We start from the raw sequence: 10,756 nt of genomic DNA, 5'->3' as shown, positions 1-10,756 counted from the left end.
TTCTTTTTTCTATGGAAACTGGTGCGGCGTTCCTGATGAATAGGTAGCTGTCATGGATGCATCTATTTTTTAGGAAGGCACTCTGGGCAGGAGATATGATGCTGGCCATTCTAGGTGCAAGTCTGATGGACAGGATCTTGGCAATGAGCTTTGCGAAGGAATGCACCAAGCTGATTGGCCTGAACTGTCTGATTTCGAAGGCCTCAGCAATCTTAGGTAGGAGCACTACATTTGCAGAGTTCTGGATCCCTAAGTTTGACCAGTTCATGTGGTAGAACTGATTTAGGGCACCGATGATATCCTGCTTGATAGTATCCCAGCAGCTTTGGTAGAAAATCCCCGAAAAGCCATCTAGACTCGGGGCGATCCGTCGGTGTTTACTTGATTGCTTGCCAGACCTCCTCTTCAGAGAATGGAAGATCCATTCCCTTGTTGTCGATCTGCGGCAAGTTGATCGCATCCCAGTTGATTGTGCAAGTGCGCGTGAGCTTCATACCCATGATGCTATGAAAATGGTCGTTGATCACCTCCTCTTTCTTCTTGTGATCAGTCACTCTGCAGTTCCCTTTCTTAAGCAATAAGATGAAAAAATTTCACCGTCTTGCATTGATCTTGGCATGGAAGAAAGTTGTGCTGGCATCGCCCGCCCTAAGCCAATTGATGCGGGAGCTCTGCTTCTTTCGCACCCGCTCGATCTCATCTAAACCTAACAGCCGTAGCTTGAGCTTTTTACGTAGCTCCCACTCTGCATTAGATAGGGACCTATTTTCCTAAGCGGTGTCAAGGCGTAGGATAAGCTCTTGAGTCATGTGGAACTGCAGCTTTGCATCACTAAACAATCCTTTACTTCATTAATTTTCTTGATTCGCTTTCAGCTTGTATGGCAGCCACGAAGGAGATGGGGACCGGAGAAGAGGAGATTCACGGTGTTCTAATCATCGGGGGTGGAATCTGTGGCCTTGCAATTGCACTTCCTCTTCACATGTATGATCCTTTTATGCAATGAGTTCAATCAGGGATAGTGTTGGAGTATTTCAGTAGCTTAGCCGAAAATGTCAAATGCAGAAAAGGTATAGACATCCTTGTTCTCGAGAAGGCCGAGAGCTTGAGGGCAACGGGGGCAGGAATCAGCATAAAAGTCAATGGGTGGAGTGCGCTTGAGCAGCTGAAGGTTGGCGAGGAGCTGCGGGAATTTGTCGTAAATCTTACTTTGTATGTCTGAGCCTGATTGCTGTTGCTTCTTGCTCTTGCTGTGAACTTTTAACTACCAGTCGCCAATTATGACAGACAATGGCCATGTTTGACAGGCATAGTGTTATCGAGCGGAAATTATGTTTCTAAGATATTGCTTGTTCCGTTGTTTTCATGTTGACAACTCTGGTTTCACTGCTGTAGAATGGATAAGAAGACCATTCATGATGATAGGGTGATCAATAAGGTATCATTCAGGTGAGTACGGACATGACAACACTAATTTTACTAGCCAGCACCCGCGGAGCTACATGTAGTTCAGGAGGGGCTACTGTCGTGGATCTAAGACTGACAGTAGAATGGGGGTAGGTATGAGGAGGCAAGATCCTAGCTATGGCGAAGTTGTACACGCGAGTTTTATGAGTTCAGGCCCTTTGCGGAGGAAGTAACAGCCCTACGTCTTGGTGCCCGGAGGCGGTCGACTGGATTATGTATGCATGTGTTTATAAGGGGTGCGAACCCTTGTGCCAGTGGAGGGGGTGGCTTATATAGAGTGCGCCTAGACCCCAGCCAGCTCACGTTACAAGGGTTTTAAGGTACATCAAGAGGGGGGCTTTACTGATAACGCTAGCAATTAATTGACATAAATGCCTATTAAGTCTATGAAGAAAACGTCCGACCATTGTCGTGCAGAGTGACTTTAGATCTTCTATTGGTCGAGTGATAATTGTCGTGGTCGAGTGACTTTGAGTCTTCCGAGTGGAATGTCTCGTAGTCGAGTGGATGATGCTATCCTTCTGGTGCTTCTGGTTTTAGGATGATGTCCTAGGGGAGGGTGTCTAGGTCAGGCCTATGACCCTACCCTAGGTACATAGCTTCATCATTAGCCCCCAAATGGTTCAGGGTTTGAGTGGAGAAGGAGTTGAGAACACCTTTGATTCAATTTTCGCGCTTCGGAAGCACCTGATTGGGACCAAATGAGCAATCATGATGACTGCAACTTCTTTTTCAGTCGCCTTAATCGATTCATGGTTTTGTCGAGTGAACTTTTACTGCTAAGCTCCGAGTGCTGACATGGGAAAAATCTTCCGTCTGATAGGCTGCTCTGCTGCTCGCGGATCTTGTGGGATTCGAATTTTGGGAAGCGCGCGGGGCGGAGGAGGCCGCAGTAATTGGGTTGGATTAGGCAGGGCCGCCTCGATCACCGTGCCACCTTTTTCGCCACGTATCGCATGCGCGACTATTGCGGGATTCGGTAGGATCGCTTGGGCCGACTGGTTAGCCACTTGGAAGTGACCTCATATAAGGTGCCAGATCGAGGTTTTTTGCATAGTGCGTTCCCATTCTTCCTCTTTCTCCCCCATTTTCTCCACCACATCTCCCTCTGCTCCCGGCGCCGCCGCTCTGTTCGAGCTCCGCCCGCTGCCATGGGGAAGGAGAAGACGGTGGCCTTGGAGCATGCAAAGAAGGTGACGGCGAAGGGGAAGGGGAAGAAGTCCAGCCGGGGCGGATCTTCGTCGAGGTCCGGTCTGCCGTGCGGCTGGATCCAGGGCGACTGGATTCAGTCGATGATTCGCCAGGACGACATCGACGATCTGGTTGAGGGGGACTGATTCCCCACGAATCGGCATGGCTTCCGGGGGCGAGACCGAACCGCATCCACAGGAGGGTGAGTGCGTTCTCCTCGCCACCCATGTTGACCACATATTTTCTTTTCCACCCCATCCTTTTTCCGAGGTTTCTTGAACTTCTTTGGAGCACAAATCCACCACTTTTCCCCCAACACCATCGTGTACCTTGTTTCCTTCGTGTCCATGTGCGAGAATTTCTTGGGTTGTAGACCACACTGGGGCCTCTTCAAGCATATTTTCACGTGCCGTTCTCAGTCGGTCAAGAAGGCCAACCCGAGTGATGAGAGGACGCACGTGATCCAAATGTGTGGGGGCCTTGGGATTCAAATGAGAGGTAAAAGAACTTTCCCAGCCATGATCCTTCCTGACTCCAGCTGGTTATATTGCAAATGAGAGGATTCAAATGAGAGGTAAAAGAACTTCCACCTGGTTATATTGCAAAGACCAGCCGACTCCAGGTAAGTCGACCGGACTTCCCCCCTTCTCCATGGCTCGAGTCGAGAAGCCCTCCGCCTTGAGAGTGATCCCGGAGGAGAAAGCGCCGGTGAAGGTGTTGGTCGAGCGGGTGGTCCAACTCATCCGTGATGGCATGACTGGCATGGATCTGTTGGAGGTCTTCCTTAAACGACGCATTCAGCTGCTTCAGGCTCATGACCATCCGATGTGGATGTATTCGGGTATTGAGGACTCCACTCGGATCCACACAGAAGAGGTCGACGAGGACACTGTGGAGAAGTGGCTGAGAGGTATCACTGGCAACAAGGATAACCCTAGGGGGTAGGAGAGTCCCTCCACTCGACAACTCATGCCAACCAGACAAGGTCTAACTCTAAACTGTCGAGTGTTCTCTTGACTTATCATGTAACTGCTTGTTGTCAACCGACTGATTTCTGCTTCGCTTGTTGTCATTCAGGCCCTTACTGAGATGTACTCGATGCCCAACGGGGAGTAGGAGCAGGATCCGGAGGGGGAGGCGAGCGGAGGCGAGAGCGGCGAGTGGCACTCTGATGAAGAGGAGGACGAGGAGAGTGACGACCTGAGTGAGTAAGAAGAGGTCGACTCACCTCCCCGTAGGGAAAAAGCGATCCAAGCACGCTCACGACCCGGCAAGCATCCATGACAAAACGACCGCACCGACTTGGCAGTCGTCGAAGCGCCCTCGTACGTCTTCTCCGGTGCCGACTGAGAGGGCAACGAAGCAACCGAAAGATGCACCTTTCCAGCGCCGACTGATAAGGCGCCGAAACAACTGAAAGTTGCGTCGTCAAAACCGCCGAAGGCCTTGCCCAAGATCAAAGTGGCCATTCCTACTGTTTTCCGGTAATAGTCAGACCTGATTTCTTGGTTTAGTACGAGTTGAGTTTTGGTCGACCCATCGTGATAGGCATGACCGACTGGATCTTGAAATTTGTAGTGCTGCTACCTCCGGGACTTCCAACCACAAGTATGAAGATGAAGAAATGGAAGATGCAATCACTTCCAACCCGGGTACAACTCTCGTAATCCTGTCTTCAGTTACTCAGTCGATTAAATTCTGACGATTAATCTGGGGTCGACTGATCTTTTAGCAGCTCCTCCCAATGTCATTGAGCTTCCAGATGATGACTGATACGTCTCCAACGTATCTATAATTTTTGATTGCTCCATGTTATATTATCTACTATTTTGGACATTATTGGGCTTTATTATCCACTTTTATATTATTTTTGGAACTAACCTACTAACCGAAGGCCCAGCCCAGAATTGCTGTTTTTTTTGCCTATTTTAGGGTTTCGAAGAAAAGGAATATCAAACGGAATGAAACCTTCGGGAACGTGATTTTCTCAACAAACAAGACCCAGGAGACTTGGACCCTACGTCAAGAAACAAAAGAGGAGGCCACGAGGTAGGGGGGCACGCCTACCCCCCCAGGCGCGCCCTCCACCCTCGTGGGCCCCCTGTTGCTCCACCGACGTACTCCTTCCTCCTATATATACCTACGTACCCCCGAACGACCAGATACGGAGCCAAAACCCTAATTCCACCGCCACAACTTTCTGTATCCACGAGATCCCATCTTGGGGCCTGTTTCGGAGCTCCGTCGGAGGGGGTATCCATCACGGAGGGCTTCTACATCATCACCATAGCCCTTCCGATGAAGTGTGAGTAGTTCACCTCATACCTACGGGTCCATAGTTATTAGCTAGATGGCTTCTTCTCTCTTTTTGGATCTCAATACAATGTTCTCCCCCTCTCTTGTGGAGATCTATTCGATGTAATCTTCTTTTTGCGGTGTGTTTGTTGAGACCGATGAATTGTGGGTTTATGATCAAGTCTATCTATGAACAATATTTGAATCTTCTCTGAATTCTTTTATGTATGATTGGTATCTTTGCAAGTCTCTTCGAATTATCAGTTTGGTTTGTCCTACTAGATTGATCTTTCTTGCAATGGGATAAGTGCTTAGCTTTGGGTTCAATCTTGCGGTGTCCTTTATTGTATTATTGCCATCGAGGATAACAAGATGGGGTTTTCATCATATTGCATGAGTTTATCCCTCTACATCATGTCATCTTGCTTAAGGCGTTACTCTGTTTTCATGAACTCAATACTCTAGATGCATGCTGGATAGCGGTCTATGAGTGGAGTAATAGTAGTAGATGCAGGCAGGAGTCGGTCTACTTGTCTCGGACGTGATGCCTATATACATGATCATACCTAGATATTCTCATAACTATGCTCAATTCTGTCAATTGCTCAATAGTAATTCGTTCACCCACCATAGAATACTTATGCTCTTGAGGGAAGCCACTAGTGAAACCTATGGCCCCCGGGTCTATCTTCATCATATTAATCTTCCAATACTTAGTTATTTTCATTGCCTTTTATTTTACTTTGCATCTTTATCATAAAAATACCAAAAATATTATGTTATCATATTTATCAGATCTCACTCTCGTAAGTGGCCGTGTAGGGATTGACAACCCCTTATCGCGTTGGTTGCAAGGATTAATTTGATTTGTGCAGGTACGAGGGACTCGCGCGTAGCCTCCTACTGGATTGATACCTTGGTTCTCAAAAACTGAGAGAAATACTTACGCTACTTTACTGCATCATCCCTTCCTCTTCGGGGAAAACCAACGCACTGCTCAAGAGGTAGCAAGAAGGATTTCTGGCGCCGTTGCTGGGGAGTCTACGCAAATGTCAATATACCAAGTACCCATCACAATCCTTATCTCCCGCATTATATTATTTGCCATTTGCCTCTCGTTCTCCTCTCCCCCACTTCACCCTTGCCGTTTTATTCGCCCTCTCTCTCTCTATCCTCCCTCTCTTTCCCGTTTGCCTCCTTTTGCCCTTTGCACCTTCTGCCGTTATGTCTGAAATTGGGGAAATTACTGTCGATATGGACAATAATAATATCATGAAAAATTCTGATGCTCCTGCTAAAGAACCCCCCATCTTACATACAAAAATATTCCGTGTTGGTAGTGGTAATATTATTGGAAAAGGAGTTATTCAAGATTTCTTCACTTGTGTCGGTACTTTACCTTCTATGGGTAGTTCTATCCTTCACAGAACTAGTAGTCTTGCGGACGCTATTCCCATGCTTGTAGTTGAACTTGAAAGACAATTCATGCACATGCATCCTTGCATACAAAGGATTTTCCTAGAATTTTCTAATATTGAGCATTCTTCTGTTAAGCGTGTCGCTACTATCTTTTTGGCACATGATTTTAGATTCATAATAAAAGAGGCCAAAGAAATCTTTGCACATTATAGGGTGGACGCTTGCCGTCCTCCCATAGAGGCTATCCTTTTTGATCAAGAAGAAATAATGCGTTTTCAATCTCTAGACTATGTCGCTTTCAATGAAAATCTTAGAAAAAGGGTTCCTACTAATGTTTTAGTTGATAGAATTTCTGAGCTTAATGATGATTTGGCCATCCGAAATAATGAACTAGGATATTATCTTGAATATAGGCTCATAAAGTTCTGTCAAAAGAATGCTTATAATGATGAATTGGTTATGCAATACGAAGGACCAAAGGAGGAACCTATACCTCCCAAGGTTGATCTTGGGGACTTTTGCCCCATTAAATTTAGCCCTTTTGATTACTTTTGCTTGCCTCAAAGAAAACTTGCTGCCGAATGTAGAGAATATGAAATGAGTTTTAATGATCTATCTTACTATTATGGCAATACCTAGATCTATCCTTGCTTTTTATGCCTAGCTAGGGGCGTTAAACGATAGCGCTTGTTGGGAGGCAACCCAATTTTATTTTTATTCCTTGCTTTTTGATCCTGTTTAGTAATAGATAATTTATTTAGCCTCTGTTTAGGTTGTGTTTTTTGTGTTTAATTAGTGTTTGTGCCAAGTAGAACTGTTGGGAAGACTTGGGGAAAGTCTTGATATCTTTCCGTAAAAACAGAAACTTTAGCACTCACGAGAACTGCTGCCATTTTTATTTGGAAAGTGATATTTAGTTAATTATTTTTGCAGATGATTAATAGATGAATTCCTCACGTCAAGAAATTTATTTTAGAATTTTTGGGATTCCAGATCTTGCGCTAGCTACAGATTACTACAGACTGTTCTGTTTTTGACAGATTCTGTTTTTCGTGTGTTGTTTGCTTATTTTGATGAATCTATGGCTAGTAAAATAGTTTATAAACCATAGAGAAGTTGGAATAAAGTAGTTTTAACACCAATATAAATAAATAATGAGTTCATTACAGTACCTTGAAGTGGTCTTTTGTTTTCTTTCGCTAACGGAGCTCACGAGATTTTCTACTTTGAGTTTTGTGTTGTGAAGTTTTCAAGTTTTGGGTAAAGATTTGATGGATTATGGAACAAGGAGTGGCAAGAGCCTAAGCTTGGGGATTCCCATGGAACCCCCAAGATAATCTAAGGAAACCTAAAAGCCAAAGATTGGGGATGCCCCGGAAGGCATCCCCTCTTTTTGTCTACTTCTATCGGTAACTTTACTTGGAGCTATATTTTTATTCACCACATGATATGTGTTTTGCTTGGAGCGTCTTGTATGATTTGAGTCTTTGCTTCTTAGTTTACCACAATCATCCTTTCTGTACACACCTTTTGAGAGAGCCATACATGATTTGGAATTTGTTAGAATACTCTATGTGCTTCGCTTATATCTTTTGAGTTATATAGTTTTACTCTAGTACTTCACTTATATCTTTTACAGCACGGTGGTGGATTTGTTTTATAGAAACTATTGATCTCTCATGCTTCACTTAGATTATTTTGAGAGTCTTAAATAGCATGGTAATTTTCTTAAATAATCCTAATATGCTAGGTATTCAAGATTAGTAAAAAAATTCCTATGAGTGTTTTGAATACTAAGAGAAGTTTGATGCTTGATGATTGTTTTGAGATATGGAGGTAATAATATCAAAGTCGTGCTAGTTGAGTAGTTGTGAATTTGAGAAGTGCTTGTGTTGAAGTTTGTAAGTCCCGTAGCATGCACGTATGGTAAATGTTATGTAACAAATTTGAAACATGGGGTGTTCTTTGATTGTCTTCCTTATGAGTGGTGGTCAGGGACGAGCGATGGTCTTTTCCTACCAATCTATCCCCCTAGGAGCATGCGCGTAGTGCCGAGGTTTTTGATGACTTGTAGATTTTTGCAATAAGTATGTAAGTTCTTTATGACTAATGTTGAGTCCATGGATTATACGCACTCTCACCCTTCCATCATTTCTAGCCTCTTCGGTACCGTGCATTGCCCTTTCTCACATTGAGAGTTGGTGCAAACTTCGCCGGTGCATCCAAACCCCGTGATATGATACGCTCTTTCACACATAAACCTCCTTATATCTTCCTCAAAACAGCCACCATACCTACCTATTATGGCATTTCCATAGCCATTCCGAGATATATTGCCATGCAACTTTCCACCATTCCGTTTATCATGACACATTCATCATTGTCATATTGCTTAGCATGATCATGTAGTCGACATAGTATTTGTGGCAAAGCCACCGTTCATAATTCTTTCATACATGTCACTCTTGGTTCATTGCATATCCCGGTACACCGCCGGAGGCATTCATATAGAGTCATCTTTTGTTCTAGCATCGAGTTCTAATCATTGAGTTGTAAATAAATAGAAGTGTGATGATCATCATTTTCTAAAGCATTGTCCCAAGCGAGGAAATAAAAAAAAGAAAAAAGAAAGGCCATATAAAAAAAGAAGAGAAAGGCCCAAAAAATGAGAGAAAAAGAGAGAAGGGACAACGTTACTATCCTTTGCCACACTTGTGCTTCAAAGTAGCACCATGATCTTCATGATAGAGAGTCTCTTGTTTTGTCACTTTCATATACTAGTGGGAAATTTTCATTATAGAACTTGGCTTGTATATTCCAACAATGGGCCTCCTCAAGTGCCCTAGGTCTTCGTGAGTGATGACCCAGAAGTATAGGGGATCTATCGTAGTCCTTTCGATAAGTAAGAGTGTCGACCCCAACGAGGAGCAGAAGGAAATGATAAGCGGTTTTCAGCAAGGTATTCTCTGCAAGTACTGAAATAAGTGGTAACAGATGGTTTGGTGATAAGATAGATTGTAATGAGCAACAAGTAACAAAAGTAAATAAAGTGCAGCAAGGTGGCCCAATCCTTTTGTAGCAAAGGACAAGCCGGAACAAACTCTTATAATAGGAAAAGCGCTCCCGAGGACACATGGGAATATCGTCAAACTAGTTTTCATCACGTTCATATGATTCGCGTTCGATACTTTGATAATTTGATATGTGGGTGGACCGGTGCTTGGGTGCTGTTCTTACTTGAACAAGCATCCCACTTATGATTAACCTCTATTGCAAGCATCCGCAACTACAACAAAAGTATTAAGGTAAACCTAACCATAGCATGAAACATATGGATCCAAATCAGCCCCTTACGAAGCAACGCATAAACTAGGGTTTAAGCTTCTGACACTCTAGCAACCCATTATCTACTTATTATTTCCCAATGCCTTCCTCTAGGCCCAAATAATGGTGAAGTGTTATGTAGTCGACGTTCACATAACACCACTAAAGGCTAGACAACATACATCTTATCAAAATATCAAACGAATACCAAATTCACATGACTACTCATAGCAAGACTTCTCCCTTGTCCTCAGGAACGAACGTAATTACTCACAAAACATATTCATGTTCATAATCAGAGGGGTAATAATATGCATATAGGATCTGAACATATGATCTTCCACCAATTAAACCAACTAGCATCAACTACAAGGAGTAATCAACACTACTAGCAACCTACTAGCACCAATCCCGGACTTTGAGATAAGAATTGGATACAAGAGATGAACTAGGGTTTGGAGATGAGATGGTGCTGGTGAAGATGTTGATGGAGATTGCCCTCTCCCGATGAGAGGAGCGTTGGTGATGACGATGGTGATGATTTCCCCCTCCCGGAGGGAAGTTTCCCCGGCAAAACAGCTCTGCCGGAGCTCTAGATTGGATCCGCCACGGTTCCGCCTCGTGGCGGCGGAGTCTCGTCCCGAAAAGTTCCTTCTTATTTTTTTTCTCATAGAAAGACTTCATATAGGAGAAGATGGGCGTCGGAGAGCCACCAGGGGGCCCACGAGGTAGGGGGCGCGCCCTAGGGGGGGTGCCCCCCACCCTCATGAGCAGGGTGTGGGCCCCCTGGCCTTTATCTTTGGCGAGGATTTTTCTTTATTTATTTTAAGACGTTGCGTGGAGTTTCAGGACTTTTAGAGTTGCGCAGAATAGGTCTCTAATATTTGCTCCTTTTCCAGCCCAGAATTCCAGCTGCCGGCATTCTCCCTCCTTATGTAAACCTTGTAAAATAAGAGAGAATAGCCATAAGTATTGTGACATAAAGTGAAATAACAGTCCATAATGCAATAAATATCAATATAAAAGCATGATGCAAAATGGACGTATCAACTCCCCCAAG

At 44.3% G+C, this 10,756-nt stretch overlaps 1 pseudogene; it reads left to right on the top strand.

Moving 5' to 3' along the window:
• The first annotated feature begins 880 nt into the window (after positions 1-880).
• LOC125541762 (monooxygenase 1-like) overlaps positions 881-10,756 on the top strand; it is a 49,572-nt pseudogene continuing 39,696 nt past the window's right edge.

This window comes from Triticum urartu, chromosome 2A (assembly GCF_056163025.1).
Source record: "Triticum urartu cultivar PI428250 chromosome 2A, HENAU_Tu73, whole genome shotgun sequence".
Classification (NCBI taxonomy): domain Eukaryota; kingdom Viridiplantae; phylum Streptophyta; class Magnoliopsida; order Poales; family Poaceae; genus Triticum; species Triticum urartu.
The sequence above is the reverse complement of the archived record's forward strand: the minus strand, read 5'-3'. Positions and strand labels throughout refer to the sequence as shown.